Source organism: Microcaecilia unicolor, chromosome 7 (assembly GCF_901765095.1).
Source record: "Microcaecilia unicolor chromosome 7, aMicUni1.1, whole genome shotgun sequence".
NCBI classification, from domain to species: domain Eukaryota; kingdom Metazoa; phylum Chordata; class Amphibia; order Gymnophiona; family Siphonopidae; genus Microcaecilia; species Microcaecilia unicolor.
Genome location: NC_044037.1, coordinates 137,668,947 through 137,688,180, shown reverse-complemented (window position 1 = coordinate 137,688,180; position 19,234 = coordinate 137,668,947). Strand labels below are relative to the sequence as shown.

The 19,234-nt window shown below is 48.4% G+C and overlaps 1 protein-coding gene across 3 annotated transcripts in view; it reads right to left on the bottom strand.

The window, feature by feature from the left end:
* TBCCD1 (TBCC domain containing 1) overlaps nucleotides 1–19,234 on the bottom strand; it is a 467,458-nt gene that overhangs the window by 424,652 nt on the left and 23,572 nt on the right. The gene's annotated exons all lie outside the window — the stretch shown is intronic.

Sequence of the window (19,234 nt, the reverse complement as noted above, 5' to 3'; positions counted from 1 at the left end):
TATAGGTTTGCATAATATTGTTCCAATAACCGCACTACCTCCTCTGAGTTATTCACTTGTTTACCCTCTGCGTCTCGGAGTGTTGGTATAAACCTATTTCCTCCCCAGGTCTTGTTAAGGCGGGCCAACAGTTTCCCAGATTTATTACCTTGCTTGTGAAAGGAGAAAGATCTATGAAAGAATTGTTTCTTTGTTTTCTCGTGGATCATTGTGTTAAGGGCTGCCAAAGAGGCTAGCATAACCTCCTTGGTCTCTTTCGAGGGGTGCGCTATGTGTGCCCGTTTCGCTGCTTGATATGCGGTTTCTAGGTGTTTCACTCCCTTTGCCAATCGTTTCGAACGGGCACACATATAGGCAATTATATCCCCGCGAATCACCGCTTTGGAAGTCTCCCAGAACAACCTGGCCTCCCTCACATGACCCCCATTTGTGTCAATGAAGTGAGACCATCGTTGTTTCAGGTAATCCTGAAAGCCCGTATCATCTGCCAGGTATCTGGGGAACCTCCAAACATGATGGCGCAACCTAGTTGCTCCCACCTCCAGTTCGATCCAAATCATTGCGTGATCTGAGACCTCCATCACTCCTATTTCTGCACGTGGCACCTGGGAGCTGAGGATATCAATATGTAGTCTATTCTCGACCATGAGCCATGTGCTCTTGATAAATGTGTGTAATCTTTAGATGTAGGGTGCGTTAACCTCCATGGGTCTATAAGATCCAAGGCGGTACTCAGATATCCCAACCCTTTACCTGTCCCAAACGCTGAGTTTACCTGCGGTCCCGAGCGATCTTGTAACCCATCCATGACTTGATTAAAGTCCCCTGCCACTATCCATGGAGTGTGCCCGTATTGGATTCCTAGCCGAACTAGGTGTTGGAAAAAAGAATGATCATATACATTAGGACCATAGACATTAAGCAGAAAAACTTCCTGCCCCATTATGTTTAATTGTAAGAGTATATATCTGCCATCCCTATCTTTGCAAATTAACTTTGATGTGCATTGCATATGTTTGTGTATTAGAATTGCTACTCCTCCTCTTTTGCTTCCAGAGGAAGCAAAATGACATTCTCCCACCCAGCGCTGTTTAAGTTTTTGGTGCTCTGCGTCCGTTAATTTGGTTTCTTGAAGGCATGCTATTCCAGCCTGGTGGCGCTGCAACGCTGTCAAGATTTTTGTGCGTTTTATTGGAGAGGAGATACCAGATACGTTCCATGATATCAATCGGGGGGGTTGATGGTTTAGCCATCACCTAAGTCAACCCGGTTACATAAATTAGATAATTTTTGCACTCTTAAGGCTCCCGGGTGCCCAGCCCTCACCCAGCAGTCCTGTATTTGTAACAGAGGCGGCATATAGTCATTTCTCAGTAACCTCACATTCTTACCTGCCCCGGCACGGCAACAGAGTTCACCTAATTTTTTCACTCTCCCAGGGCCCCGCTGCAGGGACAGCACCAGTTCCGTCCAACTGAACTCCACAATCCAATCTAGATAATGTCTAATTTTGTGTCTTTCCCCTATTCCCTCCCCCCCCCCCCCCCCCACCATACAAGTCCTATCCCAGCCCTTCCCTTCTCTCCCATTTCTCTCCTTCCCCCCCCCTCTTGCCCTACCCTCTTCCCTACACTATTCCCCATTTAATCGCACCTAGGCCTACTTCACCAGACGCAACCTAAATAAGCCGCGTCCGGTGTGGGGTCAATGGGTGCCAGTAAAGCCTCGTTCTCAGTCAAACCTAATTAACTTTAACAAATTTCTGAACTTCCCTCCACCCTCTCCAAGCACTCGGTCAACCTGGCAACACATCCCTTGTATAACTCGGTGCATCCGCGAGCCAAGTGACTCCGGTTTACACCTATTAGTGTTCCAGTCTTGACTTTGTCTCTCCATCACCTGGGTGTCTCCAGTCCTACACCTTGTGCCAATTCTCCTAAAAAAGCTTGGCCGTTTAAACCAATGTTCCAACTGCTCAACAAAGTTCCAACAGACAACTTATCATTCTCGAGTGGCGTAATCCAACAGGTGTTTGTGAGCACCTCTAGCATATCATCACGATCCCGCAGCAAAGATGTTTTAATCAGTCCGCTGGCCTTGTAGTTTGTTTATTCAGCCATTCTGCGGCTTCCTCCGGTTTAGTGAAGGCTTTCCAAACACCATTTTCCATTATTTTTAAAGTAGCTGGGTATTGTAACATAAATCTGTACTTCTTATCCACCAGCCGTGTACAGACTGCCGAGAACACCCGTCGTTGGGCTGCCAGAGCCGCCAAGTAATCCTGGAAAACGCGGATGAGGGCGCCATCATATTTAGTGGTATCTCTGCATCCTTTGTATGTTCGTAAAACGGCAGCCTTTTGTGAGTAGTCGTGAAATTTTGCTATGACCACCCTAGGACGCTGCTCCCTCGCTGGTCTAGGCCCCACTCGGTGGGCCCGCTCAAGTCGGATCGGCCTCCCCTCTCCCGCTTCAGGAAAGGTCGCCTGTAACCAGGTTTCGAGTGTGGTTTTTAAATTGGCATCTGACAAGGATTCTGCAAAGCCCACAGAGCGGAGGTTGTCTCGCCTAGAGCGATTCTCCAAGTCCTCTATTCTCTCTGAGTAGTCATGTACCAGGCGGGACAAGCGCTCCAGCTCGCCAGAGTGTTCTTGGTGCCCCTCCTCCACCTCCGCCACTCGGGCCTCTAACTCACCCGTGCGTCGCGAAAGTTCTGAGGTCACCGCCGTTATGCCCGCTATTTGCGCTGATAATTGATCAAATTGTGGAGCTAATGCCCACACAACTGCCTCCGTGAGCTCCGGGATGAGTGCCTCCGCATTCTGGCGGGGAGGAGAAGGCGCCGGCGAAACCGGCGCCATATTGGATTCGCTAGCCCTTACTTTGTCCTCCTTTTTCTTTCCGCTTTTCGCCGTTTGAGCCATCAAAGATCTCGTGATATACTTGTCCATACGATAAGGAAGATGTTTTGTGCAGCGGGAGGTGTTCCCAAGCGTGGAGACCGCCGAGTAAATTGGTTTTCGAACGAGGCTTTGAGCAGCTAGAGTAAGACACGTCCTCTGCCGCTCACTGCATCACGTGACCTCCCCCTTAAGAACATTTAAATCACATTGTCTTAAACCCATCCGGATTCCTCCCCTCCCACCCCCCTGAACGTTCGAAAAACTCTCTTGCTATGATATGGTTGGTTCAGGCAGATTTGCAAGTCCTCTTCATTGAGCTTCTTCACCTTCCTTGGCTTAGATTAGTAGTCTGAGCCGCTCGTGACTCGTCTCCATCGTTCATCAAGAACTTCCATCTTTTGGTCTACTTGCTGACTGTCTCCTTCCTTGAAACAAAATTTCTTTTTCTGATAAGCAATGAAACTTCCAATTGCAGCAACCAGTATTGCACCAATACCTCCAACAATTCCTCCTATTTGGTTAGCCTTCATATCATCACTGGATTTACCGGGGTCATCAGAAGCAACACCTCCACGCCCTGAGCCACCAGGGTTATTTGGTTTATGCCCTCCTGCAACATTATACAGATCATCATCTCCAAAGTTACCACCACTGGGCTGATTGGGGTGACCACCCGCTGCTACAGCAAGATCATCTCCAAAACTATCACCAGCTCCTCCTCCTCCTCCTGGTTTAGGCTTTAGTGCAGGTGTTTTCACATAAAGAGCCCACCGAAACGTGCGTTTCAAAATGACATGAACACTTCCTTTTTGTTTCCAGACATCACAGATGCTCCATCAAAGCTGAAGCCAACACATAACTCTGGATCTAATTCAAGCACTTCAATCACTTTTATGATTTTATCAGAAATCCCATTTGCTGTCATGTCTGCAGTATCAACAAATCCAACTGCTCTTTCCTTTATTACCCCTTTTGTGTAGGTACCTGACACATACTGCAACAAGCTCACGTTTAGAGAGATCTTTGCATTCATCACCCAGAATTGAAAAAGTATGTATTATCGATTTCATTTATTTCGGATTTGATTTTGCGTAACAGTAGTAAAGTGGCAGATTCTAACAGTTCATTCTGAATATCTGGGCTCATTAAAGTTGCATTCTTTGGAAGTTTTTCAAGGCGACTTTGGATACTATTGTCATATTTGCTAAGGAGTTTGAACATTTCCAAAAATTTTCCTTTATTTAAGGCTTCTTCTGTCTCTCTATGTCCGCGTAATGGAATTTCTTGCTTGGCACAGAATATCACAATATCAAGTACTACTTTGATGTGTTCATGATTCCTTTCAACTACAGAAAAGTTCATGGCATCTTGGTTTAGTTGATTGAAAATTTTTCCCCGACCTCCCAGTAAGTGACTTTGTTTGTAGTCTTCAGATTTCCTAGTGCAAGAGAGTGTGCCTTGCTGGACTCATGTTTTGAGCAGCTCTGATTCATGTGCTTCCAATCTAAAGCTAGTTCTTGTGAAAGTTTCTTCAGCCCAGGTATCAGAAAAATGTCTGCACGCTTTGCACAACACTGCATCCTGGCTTGCACTGTATTCCAACCAGCAAAATTTATACCAGTGAGATCAAAAACGTCGGGACTTGCCACTAATTGTACAAACTGGGAAAGCCTGCAACTTTGGCTGTTTTGGTGGTTCATCAATGTCGGATAAATCTGAAAGTAATTCCATCGGTTGCACACCAGGTTTACTGATCTGTGAGCATAAAGTAGAACTTGTTGAGGGAACAGCATCCTCGCCATGCTCCTCTAGATGTGGTTTTTTGAAGTAGTTTAGTAATGAACTCTGTTTTGCCATGGGGGCAGACTAAGGAACACTGTCAGGAAATATATTTATCTCCGGAACACATTTCCGGAAATTTTCTCTCCTTGAAGCTAAAATCATAATAACTTCAGTAAGTTTTGTGATAAGGATCTTCTGAGTTTACATTTACATATCCACCTATGCATCCAGCTTTTCCTACCTAAGTGCACAACTATGGAACGCATTGCCAAAAGCAGTAAAAACTATGCTCAACCACCTACATTTGCGGAAAGACAGACCTGTTCAGAAGAGCATACCCCACCAACCCAACATAAAAATACCTGGACACTTGCAACACAATGTAACCAAAGACCGTACCAGACATTACCTGACTCTTCTTCCCCCCCTTCCCTCTCTAAGTTCCCCCTACCATACATACACCTCATTCTACCACAGTATCACTTTATATTCATTCATCATACCATATATTTGTTCAGACCGGAATCGGTTAACGCCGTTAACGGTTACATGTAAGCCACATTGAGCCTGCAAAAAGGTGGGAAAATGTGGGATACAAATGTAACAAATAATAATAATACTTCCAACAACATAGGTAGCAGAAGCATAATAAAGTTGCCCTTTTACTAAAGCTTAGCACCCCCACAATCCTGGAACAATGTATTCAAATTGTAGTAGCACCTCAATAATAGCAACACAAAATCCCTTCATTGCCAAGTATTTTGTGATCCTGAAAAGAGGCTTCTTAGAGCCTATATTGCAAACCATAACACCAGTTGCAATAACAGTACCTTTAAAAGGGCAGCAGTGAATATACACAACAGCAATACACATCCCATTGGAAAAGCCAAACAAGTCAGACTCATAGATCCCCATACAAACCACATGCCAGCAGAAACTCTCATCTGCTCGTGGTCACATGCTGTAGAAATATGCTAGCCCTTGCTCTCAGTAAAATACAGGCCAATGGCCCAGGCTATAGAGCTAGGCCTCTATAGGCAAATGGCCCAGGCTAAAAGCTAGGCCTCTTAAAATCAGAGATCACTTTGACACAGTTACACTTCACTGTGGCAAGTGCTGAGATGAGGTAATTGAGAGCTGACAGAGGGTGGGGGAAATCTACTCTGTAAACAATGAGGAGACTGGCACCTACAAGACGTCATGAGCAAGATTGTTGTGGTTATGTAGAGATAGTACTGGGTCAGCTGCACCCCGGGTAAGAACATCCAAAGGGGGGGAGGGCTAGAGGAAGGTTTGGGAACATGTGAAGTCATTCTGATCAACTGATAAGGGCCAAGAGCCCTGGTGACAAAGCTGGGGTCCATTCGAATCAATGGGGCCAAAATGCTATAAAAAAACAGTCTGAAGGGTACCGCGCGCTAGAAAGCTCTAGACGGCAGAAGAGAGGGATCAGATTGCACCTGCTGTGTGATCCAGAGATGGATGCCTGATTTGCCTGTCCTACTGTTGGTGAGATTGTAATAAACTATCTTCTTATATCCCAGCGAGTCCTTCTGATTATGGAGTTTGTTAATTCCTGGACTGTGTAAAGAGCAGTCTGGGGGAGTACGAGATCAGAATAGTTGATGGGAACACGCAAATTATTTACAATGCAGACCACAGACCAACCCTCATCAATTACAGAATAAACTAAAGGACCAAAAATTAGAAATGTATTGATTTATTTTCTAAATTTTAATGCCACATTATCTCTGCAATTCTAAACAGATCACAATTCAACACACATTAATTTTAAAACGTTACAAAAACATAAAGACCTTCCCTACCCTACTCCATCCATCCCAGCAGCCTGGCATCAGCTTTTCCCTTCAATACTCTCTATCCATCCCTGTAGTTCAGCATCAGCCCTTCCCTTCTCTACCTTACCCCCCCCATCCATCCCTGTAGCCCAATATCAATCCTTCCCTTCCCCACCATCCAATAGCTAAGCATCAGCTCTATCCTTCCACCCCACTCCTCCCTGTAGCCTAGCATCAGCCCTGTCCTACTCCCTACCCACCCCCTATGGAATTAAATAAAAGACTTTTTTTCATGCCCACCTCTGCACGCACCGGTCCACCCAGAGAAAACCGCAGGTGCCTACACTTTTTTTTTTTTAATTTTAAACTAGGCACTGCAGAGACCATCCCCATCCAAAAACCCACCAAAAGAGAAAGACAACTTTTTTAAAACTTAGCTAGCTTGGTACTATTAAAATTTATTGTTAGGGAATTTTTGGGTGGGGATGGGCTCCTCATTGTCCTAGGCAGTAAAACGTCTACCCCCCCCCCCATTCCAGAAGCCCACTACCAGACCAGAGCCATCATTTTGATTACAAAAGAGTAATCAAAATGCTGGCTGGTCATGGTGGTTGGCTTCTGGGTGGGGGTAAGCACTTCACTGCCTAGGGCAAAAAAAGGTATATTTTAATCATTAAATATATGCATTTTTTGACCTAGGCAGTGAAGTGCTTACCCCAACCAGAAATTCCACAACAATAAATTTTAATAGTGCCCAGGCCCCAGAGCTAGCTTAATTAAAAAAAAATTACATGATGATGTTAAAATTATGATGTTAAAAAAAAAAAGCATTTAAAATTTTATTACCTGCAGTGCTGGGCTGGGCTGGCAGCTGCATGGCAGCACCACGGTTCGGTACCGAGACAGGAACTCGATTCGATTCTCGAATGTTCTCAAAGAACCTTCCCCACGTTTCCAGGGCCAGGCAGGCTGAGGCTCGCACTAGGCAGCTCAATGCTCAACCCTGTGTGCAGCTATTTTTTTAGCCTACCACCCTGATGGCCACGAGGCAGCGAGCAGAGCGAGAGCGAGGCTGAGCATGCCACCGCGCACAGCCTCATCATACGGTCATACCGAGGATGGAACAAGAATGACGAGTTGCGCGGCCACGACATGACCTGCATTTCAGTGCCCGAGTGCCGACTCTGCCTCTGCAAGCCCGAAAGGTAGGCGGGCCTGAGCCGAAGATCAGCTGAGCGGGTGCCGTCTGACTCTGCCGTGGTAATACGCTAGGTAGGCTGCTGCAGTGTGTGCGCTTGGGTGGGCAGGCCTGAGCCAAAGATCAGCTGAGCGGGTGCCGTCTGACTCTGCCGTGGTATGCTAGGTAGGCTGCTGTAGTGTGTGCACTTGGGTGGGCGGGCCTGGGACGAAATTGGGTGGCACCCGTAGCTACACCCCTGTCACAAATATACCACAGCTTATTTAACCACTTGGTGAAAGGAGGGACAATAGGCTGTTTCCAGTGAGCCGCCAGGGTCATCCTCGCTGCAGACATAGCGTGCCGCACCAATGAAGACTGATTTAATCAAGGCTGGAGGCTTTTTAACAAATAAGAAAAAAAGGGGTGAACACTGGATCGGCCTGGAGACCCAGTGTTGTAACCTACATTGTATCGCTTTCCAGTAAGCCCTGGACTTAACACAGGACCACCACAAATGACCCATCGTGCCCCTTTCCCCACACCCTCTCCAACACAATGGGGACACCCCTTGAAACATATGATGGAGACGAACTGGGGTCAGGTACCATCTGTACAGCACCTTAACAGCATTCTCCTTCAAAGGCACCAAAACCGAAACCTTCAAAGAGGCCCACTCCAAGAGAGTTCAGTCATCCTCATCAATCTCAATCCCCAGTTCTTCTTGCCACCGAGCTCAGTGTGCCCCCGCAGGTTGACTCCAAGTTCTCAGAAATTTGTATAGACAGGAAATAAGACCCTTCGTACCCCTAGAGTCCTTGCAGGAGTCCTCCAAAAAGAGTGCTCACGAAGAATCTGTGATTTAATGTCCGAAGCCAATAAAAAATGCTTTCACTGGAGATAGGCAAAATGCTCATGGGACTACACTGAAAATTCCTCAACCAACTCCTCCAAGGATTTAAAGACCTCTTCCTCGTATAACTGACCCCACATGGTTTGGCATGCGCAGATACTGCAACAGAGCCCTTCACACATCTAGGAGGTGAAAATGCCCAAAGGCTTCCGGAAACTCCTCTCTGGAAAAGGAAGGCAGGAAAATAGGCTGGTTTAGGTGAAACGCTGAAACCACCTTAGGCAGGAAGGAAGGCACCGTACATACCATAACTCCGGACTCTGAGAATTGCAGAAAAGGGTCTCGACAGGACAGCGCCTGGAGCTCAGACACCTGTCTCGCCGAAGTAATGGCCTCCAAAAAGACAGTATTTAGGGTCACATTCTTCTCTGAAGCTCGCCTTAGTGGCTCAAAGGGCGAACACTGAAGGGCCTTTAAAACTAACCCCAGGTTCCAGGCCTGACACGGAGCCCGCACGGGAGGATGGAGCCGAAGCACCCCTCTAAGAAACTGTGCCACATCTGGATAAGCAGCCAGGGAGAGGCCAGCGACCTTCCCTCGAAAACATGCTAAGGCTGCCACTTAACACGCAGGGAATTATAGGCAAGGCCTTTTTGTAAACCATCCTGCAAAAAGTCAAGTCTTGGCGAGACAGAAGCCCGCATAGGTGTAATCGCTTTAGCAGCACACCAAGCCTCAAATTGGCGCCAAATCCTGGCATAAGCCATGGAAGTGGAACGCTTGCGGGCATGTAGGAGAGTGGAAATGACTTTACTGGAATAACCCTTGTCTCTCAATTGCGCCCTCTCAATAGCCATGCCGTAAGACCAAAGCGGCAGGCGTCCTCCATGGTCACCGGTCCCTGTGACAACAGATTCGGTACCAGAGGCAAAGGAAGGGGAGCCTCTACCAGCATCCGCCGGAGGTCTGCATACCACAGCCTCCTGGGCCAATCCGGGGCAATGAGAACCACCTCTCCTTGATGTAACCGAATCCGTAGGAGTGCTCGCCCTATCAAGGGCCACGGAGGGAACACATATAGGAGGCCCTGAGGCCAGGGTTGAGCCAAGGCATCCAATCCCGCCGAGCGAGGATCTCTCCATCTGCTGTAAAAGCATGGGACTTTGGCATTTGCGCTTGAGGCCATAAGATCCCCCACTTGGCAAAGATCTGAAGAAACACTTTGTCTGCCAGTTCCCACTCTGCTGGGTCGATTTGATGCCTGCTTAGATAAATGGCTTGCACGTTGCTCTGACCTGCAAAGTGAGCTGCTGACAGAAACTGCAGATGTAGCTCAGCCCAGTGGCAAATCTGCGCGGCCTGTGCTCTGCACCGAGTGCTGCCTTGTCGATTTATGTAGGCCACTGCTGTTGTGATGTCCGACAGAACCCGGACAGCCAATCCTTCCAGGGTCAAGTGAAAAGCCAGAAGAGCCTGGAAAATCGCTTTCAACTCTAGCGATTGATGGACCACTCCGACTCCTTGGGTGTCCAGAGACCCTGGGCATGCCTTTCCCGGCAATGTGCACCCCAGCCCTTCAGGCTGGGATCTGTTACCACCAGGCACCAATTGGGGAGCGATAGCGGCATTCCTCGCCGCAGCATGCTGTCTGAGAGCCAACACTCCATACTGAGCCGGGCCGCAGGGAGCCACGTGAGTCTGCACTGATAATCCTGAGAAACTGGAGACCATCGTTGAAGCAGGGAGCACTGCAGAGATCTCAGGTGCGCTCTCGCCCAGGGCACCACTTCCAAGGTGGCCGTCATCGACCTTAACAGCTGAACAACGTCCCAAGCGCGGGGGCGAGGCATCCTCAGGAGCAGCCGGACCTGATTCTGAAGCTTGCACCGCCTTTGCTCGGGAAGAAAAACAAACCCCGAAGCTGTGTCGAACTGGACCCCCAAAAATTCTAGAAATTGAGAGGGGGTCAGGTGACTTTTGGCTAAATTGACGACCCAGCCCAGAGATTGAAGTACTGAGACCATTCTGGCTGTTACCTGATGACTCTCCTCTGTCGAGTCTGCTCTGATGAGCCATTCGTCTAGGTACGGGAGAACCCGAATACCCTCTCGCCTGAGAAAAGCAGCTACTACCACCATTACCTTGGAAAAGGTTCGGGGAGCTATGGCGAGGCCAAAAGGCAAGGCCCGAAACCGGAAATGTTTTCCCATCACCGCAAACCGAAGAAACCTTTGGTGCGGGGCCAAATAGGAATGTGCAAATAAGCTTCTTTCAGGTCCAGAGACGTGAGAAACTCTCCTGACTGTACCACCGCAATGACGGAGCGCAGGGTTTCCATGTGAAAATGCCGCACTCTTAGTGGCTTGTTGACTTCTTTTAAGTCAAGAATGGGACGAAAAGACCCACCTTTTTGCAGCACCACAAAGTAAATGGAGTAACGGCCAGATCCGTGTTCGGCGGGAGGCACCAGTGACACCGCCCCTAGGTGAATCAAGCCTTGCAAGGACTCTCTACCACCGCGAGTATGACGGCAGAACCGCATCGGGACTCCACAAACACGCCTCTCACCGGGGCATTGAATTCTATTCTGTAGCCATCTCTGATCAGGTCCAAAACCCACTGACCTGAGGAAATCTTGACCCACTCCTCGAGAACGAGGGAAAGCCGTCCTCCTATTGCGGGAATCGAGGGGAGGGCCGGCGCACCATCATTGAGAGGGTAACCCTTAAACTCCAGGCCTTGAGCCGGTCGCTGCGGAAGGCTTGTCCGAACGAAAGGAGTTCCCCTGTTGAAAGAGGGCACGAGAAGTGAACCCAGCAGAACGCCCCGGGCGGTACCTTCTAGCTTCACGGAAGCGAGGTCTGTAAGAGGAGGGAACCACCTGATCCTTGGAGAGAGGCCTCGGCCTATCCTCGGGTAAGTGCTGGGGTTTAGCATCCCCCAGGCCTTTAACAATTTTCTCCAACTCCTCACCAAATAGGAGAAGGCCTTGGAAGGGCAACTTCACCAACCTTTGCTTAGAGGCTATGTCAGCCGCCCAATGCTGTAGCCATAGAAGGCGGCGAGCCGCCGCCGCCACCGCCATCTGTTTAGCCGAAGCTCTAACCAGATCATAAAGGGCGTCAGCCAAGAAAGACAAGGCCGACTCCATCCGCGGTGCCACCTCAGTAAGGGGCTCCACTCCATCCCTGGGCTGTTCCACTGCCTGTTGCAACCAAGCAAGGCAGGCTCAGGCAGCATAGCAGCTGCATGCAGACGCCCGTAAGGATAGGCCTGAAATTTCAAAGGACCGTTTCAGAGCTGATTCCAGGCGTCGGTCCTGCATGTCCTTCAGGGCGACTCCTCCTTCAACTGGGAGGGTAGTCCTCTTTGTCACAGCCATGACTAGGGCATCCACTTTAGGCACTGCTAGGCGCGCCAAATGCTCCTCACTTAAAGGATATAATTGCCCCATTGCCCTGGCGACTTTCAAAGGCCCCTCGGGGTCAGCTCGTTGAGCCGAAATAAGCTCTTGGATGGAGCCATGCAAAAGAAAGGCTCGAGCAGGCTTCTTAGTACTTGCCATCCTTGGATTAAAAGAGGAGGCTCCGCCACTCCCAGGATCTTCAATAGAGAGGACCTGCAAGGCATCAGAAATAAGCGCTGGCAGCTCGTCATGGTGGAAAATCCTCACCGCGGAAGGATCATCTGGATCCGGTGGCAATCCTGCACCTTCCTCTGGCTCTTCAGACTACGAGGGCCTGCCAGACCCCTCAGACTCCTGACATCCCGACCACGGGGGGGGGGGGGGGGGGGGGGCCAAGGGGGTGCGCCACTCTCTGAAGGGGAATTAACCCTTCTGCGCTTGTCTAGCGGCCAGCTGTTAGGGGAAAACGCGCCTGATGGCAATCCGAGCCCCGCCTCCACTGGAGGGGGAACAGTTAGCAGGGCAGAATGAGACCCCTGCGGGAGAGTTCTTTTTAACATGAATGCTTTATGTAGCAGCAACACAAACTCAGGGGAGAAGGGCTCACCCTGGCCACCCGGTTCCAGTCCAGGGATAGAAGCTCCCCTGTAGCCTCCACACGAGGTTCCCTCCAGTTTCAAACCCCTCCGCTTCTGTGGGGGTCGCGCCATGCGGCGCATCCAAAATGGCGCCCGCTGCCAGCTCCACTGAGTGGGAAGAAACATCATTCGCCATGCTCGTGCTGGCCCTGACGTCTGAAGAGCACGATTTACAGAGCCCCGCGCTGCTGATCTGTGCTTGCCACAATGAGAACAGCGCTTAACAACCTCTGCAGCCATCGCCAAAAATGGCGGAAAATTCAAAATGGCGGATTTGTGCCAAAAACATCCCGATCACGGGCCCTCCCCAGAGGAGCTACAAAACGCTCTTACCTCACCAGACCGAGTCCCAGAGCTCCGTTCATGCTGCACAATCAGAAGAAAACCTCTTTTCTGGAATCGCAGCGCCAAAGCGCGACACAACTTTTTTTTTTTTTTTTTTAACGCTGTGAGGAAAGTTAGAGGCAACAGCAAGAGAGGCAAATTTCCAACTCCGGAGGATCAGTAGAGTGGGAAAGGCAGGGAAAGGATAAACCAATGTGCTGTAGGGGTATTTCCCTGTGATCTAGCCTAAGCTGGTCTTGGCCTATACAAGCCTATGACATCTTGGTATAATAAGATGGCTGCTGCAACATCTCTGTGTCAGCAAGATCCAGCTTCAGCTTGTGGAAAATCACTGACAGGCTTGCTGAAGCCAAGGACATTCTGTGTTCCAACCATCCCCCTTCTATCTCTGAGACGCTGGGAAGGGAGTCATACTCATGGCACCAGAAGTTACCATCTTCAAGGTCACAAAACAAAGAACTCTTCTTACCCATGCACTGTACTGTATGGGAGGAGAATTGGTCCAGGCTATCACCGAGAGAGAGGTCTGGAAAGAACGCGGGGAGAGTGGGAGAAGAAAGTTGTCGGAGAACCTCGGAGGGGTACCTGTGAAGGACCTGAGAAATCCAGCAAGGCTCGAGGTGAGCTAGAGACTGTATGCTACCAACCTTGTGACCTGCATAACTGGTGCAAATACCTGTGGCAGAGATATTGGCTCTGAGAACCAAAGGAGAGACTGGAACCTGTGTGTTTGCTGAGAAAGACCTGCACTACATAAGACACAGACAGCTAAGCTAGCGTCTGGGGAGATTCTGCTCCGGTCTTATCTGAAGCCGTCATCAGGACAGCATGGTAAGATCACAGTAATATATATTTCCTGGTCTGGGGTTAGGCAGTGGTTTTATCTAAGTACGACTGGTTTATGTCAGCTCTTGGTCAGGGACAGCTGCTAATGTGTATTTTGCATAAGATGTGATAAGTTTTCATAAGGATCATTAGGATATCATTTGTACTGTTCTAATCATTACTGTACGTAGTCTCAGAATAATCTGAGTGTAGTTGGACAATATATTTTGTTAGTGCATATCAGTAAGAGATATTATATCGCATATAAGCTATTGCAGAGTGTCTATTTTTTTTACCTGTAATAAATAATATATAATTATCATCTGTGATGTGGCTTTGGTTCTTTGGCGAAGAACAAAACACTGGCAGGGTGCCAGCAACAAGGTTTCTTTATAATATTTCCCCTAGACTGAGCGGAAACCTTGTAATAAGTTTTATCAGGGAATAATTATTGCCCTAATTACTTATTTTTATCCTACAGTGCCTGCACCCATAAAGGAGAGTGTGGGAAAAGTCAGGGACAGGGCAAACCTATGTGCCTACATTCACATCGGGTGCCGGGTAAGGCAGGGAAAGGGCGAACCTATGTGCCTTTAAAGTGGAGCTCCAATAGCCCCGAACACCCCTGCTACCACTGGCCAAAGCATAGGAGCCACCCCAGGCAGATTTTTTGAAGGAGCTGAATAAGCTGCGACCACCCTGCTGGGGAGATAGAGAATACTGAAGAGGCAGATGGAGCTAGCTGGCCATGAGGCACTATGGTTTTTCAGTGGTCTATCTCCCCCTGCTGGTTGATGGGACACAACCCATTCGTAATGGATTCATCTGCTTGATGACAAGGAATCTTCAGTTTGTAGAACTGCCCCATTACATCTTCCAGGTTTACAGAGAATTCATTAAGTTTCTCCGACTTGTCAGCTTCGAATACCATTTCTAACACCGGTATCCCAACCAAATCTTCCTCGGTGAAGACTGAAGCAAAGAATTCATTTAATCTCTCTGCTACGGCTTTGTCTTCCCTGATTGCCCCTTTTACTCCTCGGTCATCTAGCGGACCAACCAATTCTTTTGCCGGCTTCCTGCTTTTAATATACCTAAAGATTTTTTACTATGTTTTTTGCCTCCAACGCAATCTTTTTTTCTTAATCCCTCTTAGCTTTCCTTATCAGCGATTTGCATTTGACTTGACATTCCTTATGCCGTTTCCTATTATTTTTAGTCGATTCCTTCTTCCATTTTGTGAAGGATTTTCTTTTAGCTCTAATTACTTCCTTCACCTCACTTTTTAACCACGCCGGCTGTCGTTTGGTCTTGTGTCCTCCTTTTTTAATACGCGGAATATATTTGGCCTGGGCTTCCAGGATGGTGTTTTTTGAACAGCATCCACACCTGATGTAAATTTTTGATCCTCGCAGTCGCTCCTCTAAGTTTTCTTTTCACCGTTCTTCTCATTTTATCATAGTCTCCTTTTTTAAAGTTAAACGCTAACGTATTTGATTTCCTATGTTTATTTTTTGTTACATTTGTACCCCACGCTTTCCCACTCATGGCAGGCTCAATGCGGCTTGCATATTGTATACAGGTACTTATTTGTACTTGGGGCAATGGAGGGTTAAGTGACTTGCCCAGAGTCACAAGGAGCTGCCTGTGCCTGAAGTAGGAATCGAACTCAGTTCCTCAGGACCAAAGTCCACCACCCTAACCACTAGGCCACTCCTCCACTCATGTATACTTACTTCAAAGCTAATATCAAATCCGATCATATTATGATCACTGTTATCAAGCGGCCCCAGCACCATTACCTCCTGCACCAGATCATGCGCTCCACTGAGGACTAGGTCTAGAATTTTTCCTTCTCTCGTCGGCTCCTGTACCAGCTGCTCCATAAAGCTGTACATAAGTAATGCCACACTGGGAAAAGACCAAGGGTTCATCGAGCCCAGCATCCTGTCCACGACAGTGGCCAATCCAGGGCAAGGGCATCTGGGAAGCTTCCCGAACGTACATGCTATACATGTTATTCCTGGAATTGTGGATTTTTTCCCAGGTCCATTTAGTAGTGGTTTATGGATTTGTCCTTTCTAACCCCTTTTTAAACTCTGCCAAACTAACCGCCGTCACCACGTTCTCCGGCAACAAATTCCAGAGTTTAATTATGCGTTGGGTGAAGAAAAACTTTCATCAAGGAATTTTACCTCCCTAGCGTGTCCCGATGTTACATTTACCCAGTCAATATCAGGGTAATTGAAATCACCCATTAATATTGTGTTGCCCAGTTTGTTTGCGTCCCTAATTTCCTTTAACATTTCTGCATGCATCTGTTCATGCTGGCCAGGCGGACGGTAGTACACTCCTATCATTATCCTTTCCCCCTTTACACATGGAATTTCAATCCACAGTGATTCCAAGAAGTGTTTTGTTTCCTGCAGAATTTTCAATCTATTTGATTCAAGGCTCTCGTTAATATACAATGCTACCCCTCCACCAATTCGATCCACCTTGGCTCTTCTGAGAGCAGAGTCTACCACCATGGAATCATGAGGAAGTTGGGCCTTCACTATTACAGGCTCTCCATGGACTCTGTACTGGGACTCGGACTTCTTGGGGACCACTGGATTAGAGAGAGGGCAAGACCAATTCTGCATCAGCACTTCCCTGAGTGTATTGTGCAGGGGCCGTTGCAACCTCTGCAGGTGGAGAAGGGTAGTCCAGGACCTCGAGCATCTCAGCCCTGGGCTCATCCACAACCTCCATAGGGAATGGAATGTCCCTAGAAATTTCCTGCACAAAGGATGAGAAAGTAGGACTCTCAGGTGGAGACATCCTCACTTCAATCTGTGGAACAGGATCAGAAGGAAGCCCACAGGATTCCTCCTCTGAAAAGTACCTGGGATCTTCCTCCTTTTCCCACAAACGCTCCTCTTCGGTATCAGACAGAAGCTCCCTAAGAGCAGCCCGAAACCGAGCCTGTCTCGACGTCGACAACCTCGTGGGGGGTGTCGAGAAGTCGACCCCTGCCTGGGTCGCGGTGAAGCTTCCTCCACCGACGTCGAGGGGGAGTCGACTCGGGTGGCAACCGGCTCTGGTACCGCAAGCGGCGCCGAAGGCAGGGGCCTCCTCACAGGTGATGGACCAGATGCCGATTCTGCAGTCAGTACAGGAGGCGCAAGCATCCCCGACACCGAGGCAATGCACTCGTCGAGAGATGCCATCGGAAAAGGCTGTGAGGCCAGTGCAGGAGTCGCAGCCCGAATCTGAGGGGGCTCGAGAGCCGGTACCAGGCTGCCAGATGACCGACGCATCGGCAACTCCTGAATGGAGGGTGAGCAATCCTTCCGGCGCCAACGCTTCTCGGGTGCCGACTCCCTCGGCTCCCCGGAGCTCTCGGTACCGTGTCTGGAAGGTGATCGATGACGATGCTTCTTAGCCTTCGCTCGACGCCCGTCCTCAACACTCCTCGGTACCAACAAGGAGGACGTGGAATCCTCACGCCTCCTCGGGGCCAGGTCCGACGAAGGTTGTTCCCGGGGGGCCTGCATAGCAGGAGGCCTCGAGATGGGTGCAGACCCACTCGATGCCTCGCTGCTCCCAGCTCGATGCAGTCTCTTGGCAGTAAATATCTGCTCTCTCGGCGTCGATGCCCTCAGTACCGAAGTCGAAGAACCGAACTGCTCAGGAAAACGTTTCTCACGCTGAGCCTCTTGAGCCACTTAGGTCCGCTTCTTCATTAAGTTACACAGCTTACAAGAAGCTGGAAGATGGTCAGGCCCAAGACACTGTAGACACTACGCGTGAGGGTAGGTGCTCGAGATGGTCCGGTTCCAGCGAGTACAACGCTTGAAGCCGCTGGGAGTCTTGATGACGTGGGCAGGAAAATAGCGGCCGTGAAATTAAAAGGCTTGATGGTGCCAAAAAAGGGGACACAAAAGAGGGAAAAAGACCCGGCCGAGTGGCCTAAAGGTCGGCCGCGACGAAAAATAAAGAAAACTTAAAAAGATGAGAAAAAACTAAGAAAATCGAAGGGAAACAAATTTTTTTTTTTAAATATTTACTGAAAGTAAGTTACAAAGAGAAAAAAATAAAGAAGAAAAAACAGCGGTAAACGCTGAAAGTCCGTCTCCTGAGCCGAAAATCTATACAGCTGTGAAAAACTTGACTGTACAGATGCGTAGAAAGAAAGAAACTGATCTCTCCACATTCACGTCGTGGGCGGGAATCCGCCCGTGCGGCAGAATGTTTGGGAAGGTTTAGAGCTTTGAAGTTTCTTCCGTCTTCTGGGCCGTCACGGACGACGACCCACATGTAAAAATTTGAGCCTGCTTGTCCTCGGAGAATAAAAGAACTATAGTAGCTGCTTGATAGGCAGTAGTTAACTGCCTGTACCATAGGCCTAACACTTGCATCAGGGTCCATCATTACTCAAGATTTGAAGGGGGCAGCTGGAGTGTTAAATCAAATCCCAATTTTATTTGCAGCCCTCAATTTCTGAGAGTCCTGGACCATTCACAAAGAATCATCTAAGTGGGATTACTCTAAATAGCATTTTTAAAGAAAAGCATAGACAAAAATTCCTTTTTCAGTATTTATATACTGCTTAGATCTAAGCAGTTTACAGTTTCATTTACAGATGGGCTCACAATCTAAGCAGTACATTGAACTACTGTTGTACCTGGGGCAACGGAAATTTAAGTGACTTGCCCAAGGTCAAACGGGCAAAAACATAACTTTCCTGAGGCTAAACTAATCATATGCTTACCCAAGGGCTACAACACAAAGAGATTCTATCAAGCCATCTTGGGTTTCAAACAAATACTCTAACCAGCAACATTTTTCAAACCATCCATTCTATATTTATATCTACTACTACTATTTAGCATTTCTATAGCGCTACAAGGCGTATGCACCGCTGCACAAACATAGAAGAAAGACAGTCCCTGCTCAAAGGGCTCACAATCTAATAGACAAAAAATAAAATAAATAAAGTAAGCAAATCAAATCAATTAATGTGAACGGGAAGGAAGAGAGGAGGGTAGGTGGAGGCGAGTGGTTACAAGTGGTTACGAGTCAAAAGCAATGTTAAAGAGGTGGGCTTTCAGTCTAGATTTAAAGGTGGCCAAGGATGGGGCAAGACATAGGGGCTCAGGAAGTTTATTCCAGGCGTAGGGTGCAGCGAGACAGAAGGCGCGAAGTCTGGAGTTGGCAGTAGTAGAGAAGGGAACAGATAAGAAGGATTTATCCATGGAGCGGAGTGCACGGGAAGGGGTGTAGGGAAGGATGAGTGTGGAGAGATACTGGGGAGCAGCAGAGTGAGTACATTTATAGATTAGTAGAAGAAGTTTGAACAGGATGCGAAAACGGATAGGGAGCCAGTGAAGGGTCTTGAGGAGAGGGGTAGTATGAGTAAAGTGACCCTGGCGGAAGACGAGACGGGCAGTAGAGTTTTGAACCGACTGGAGAGGGGAGAGGTGACTAAGTGGGAGGCCAGCAAGAAGCAGATTGCAGTAGTC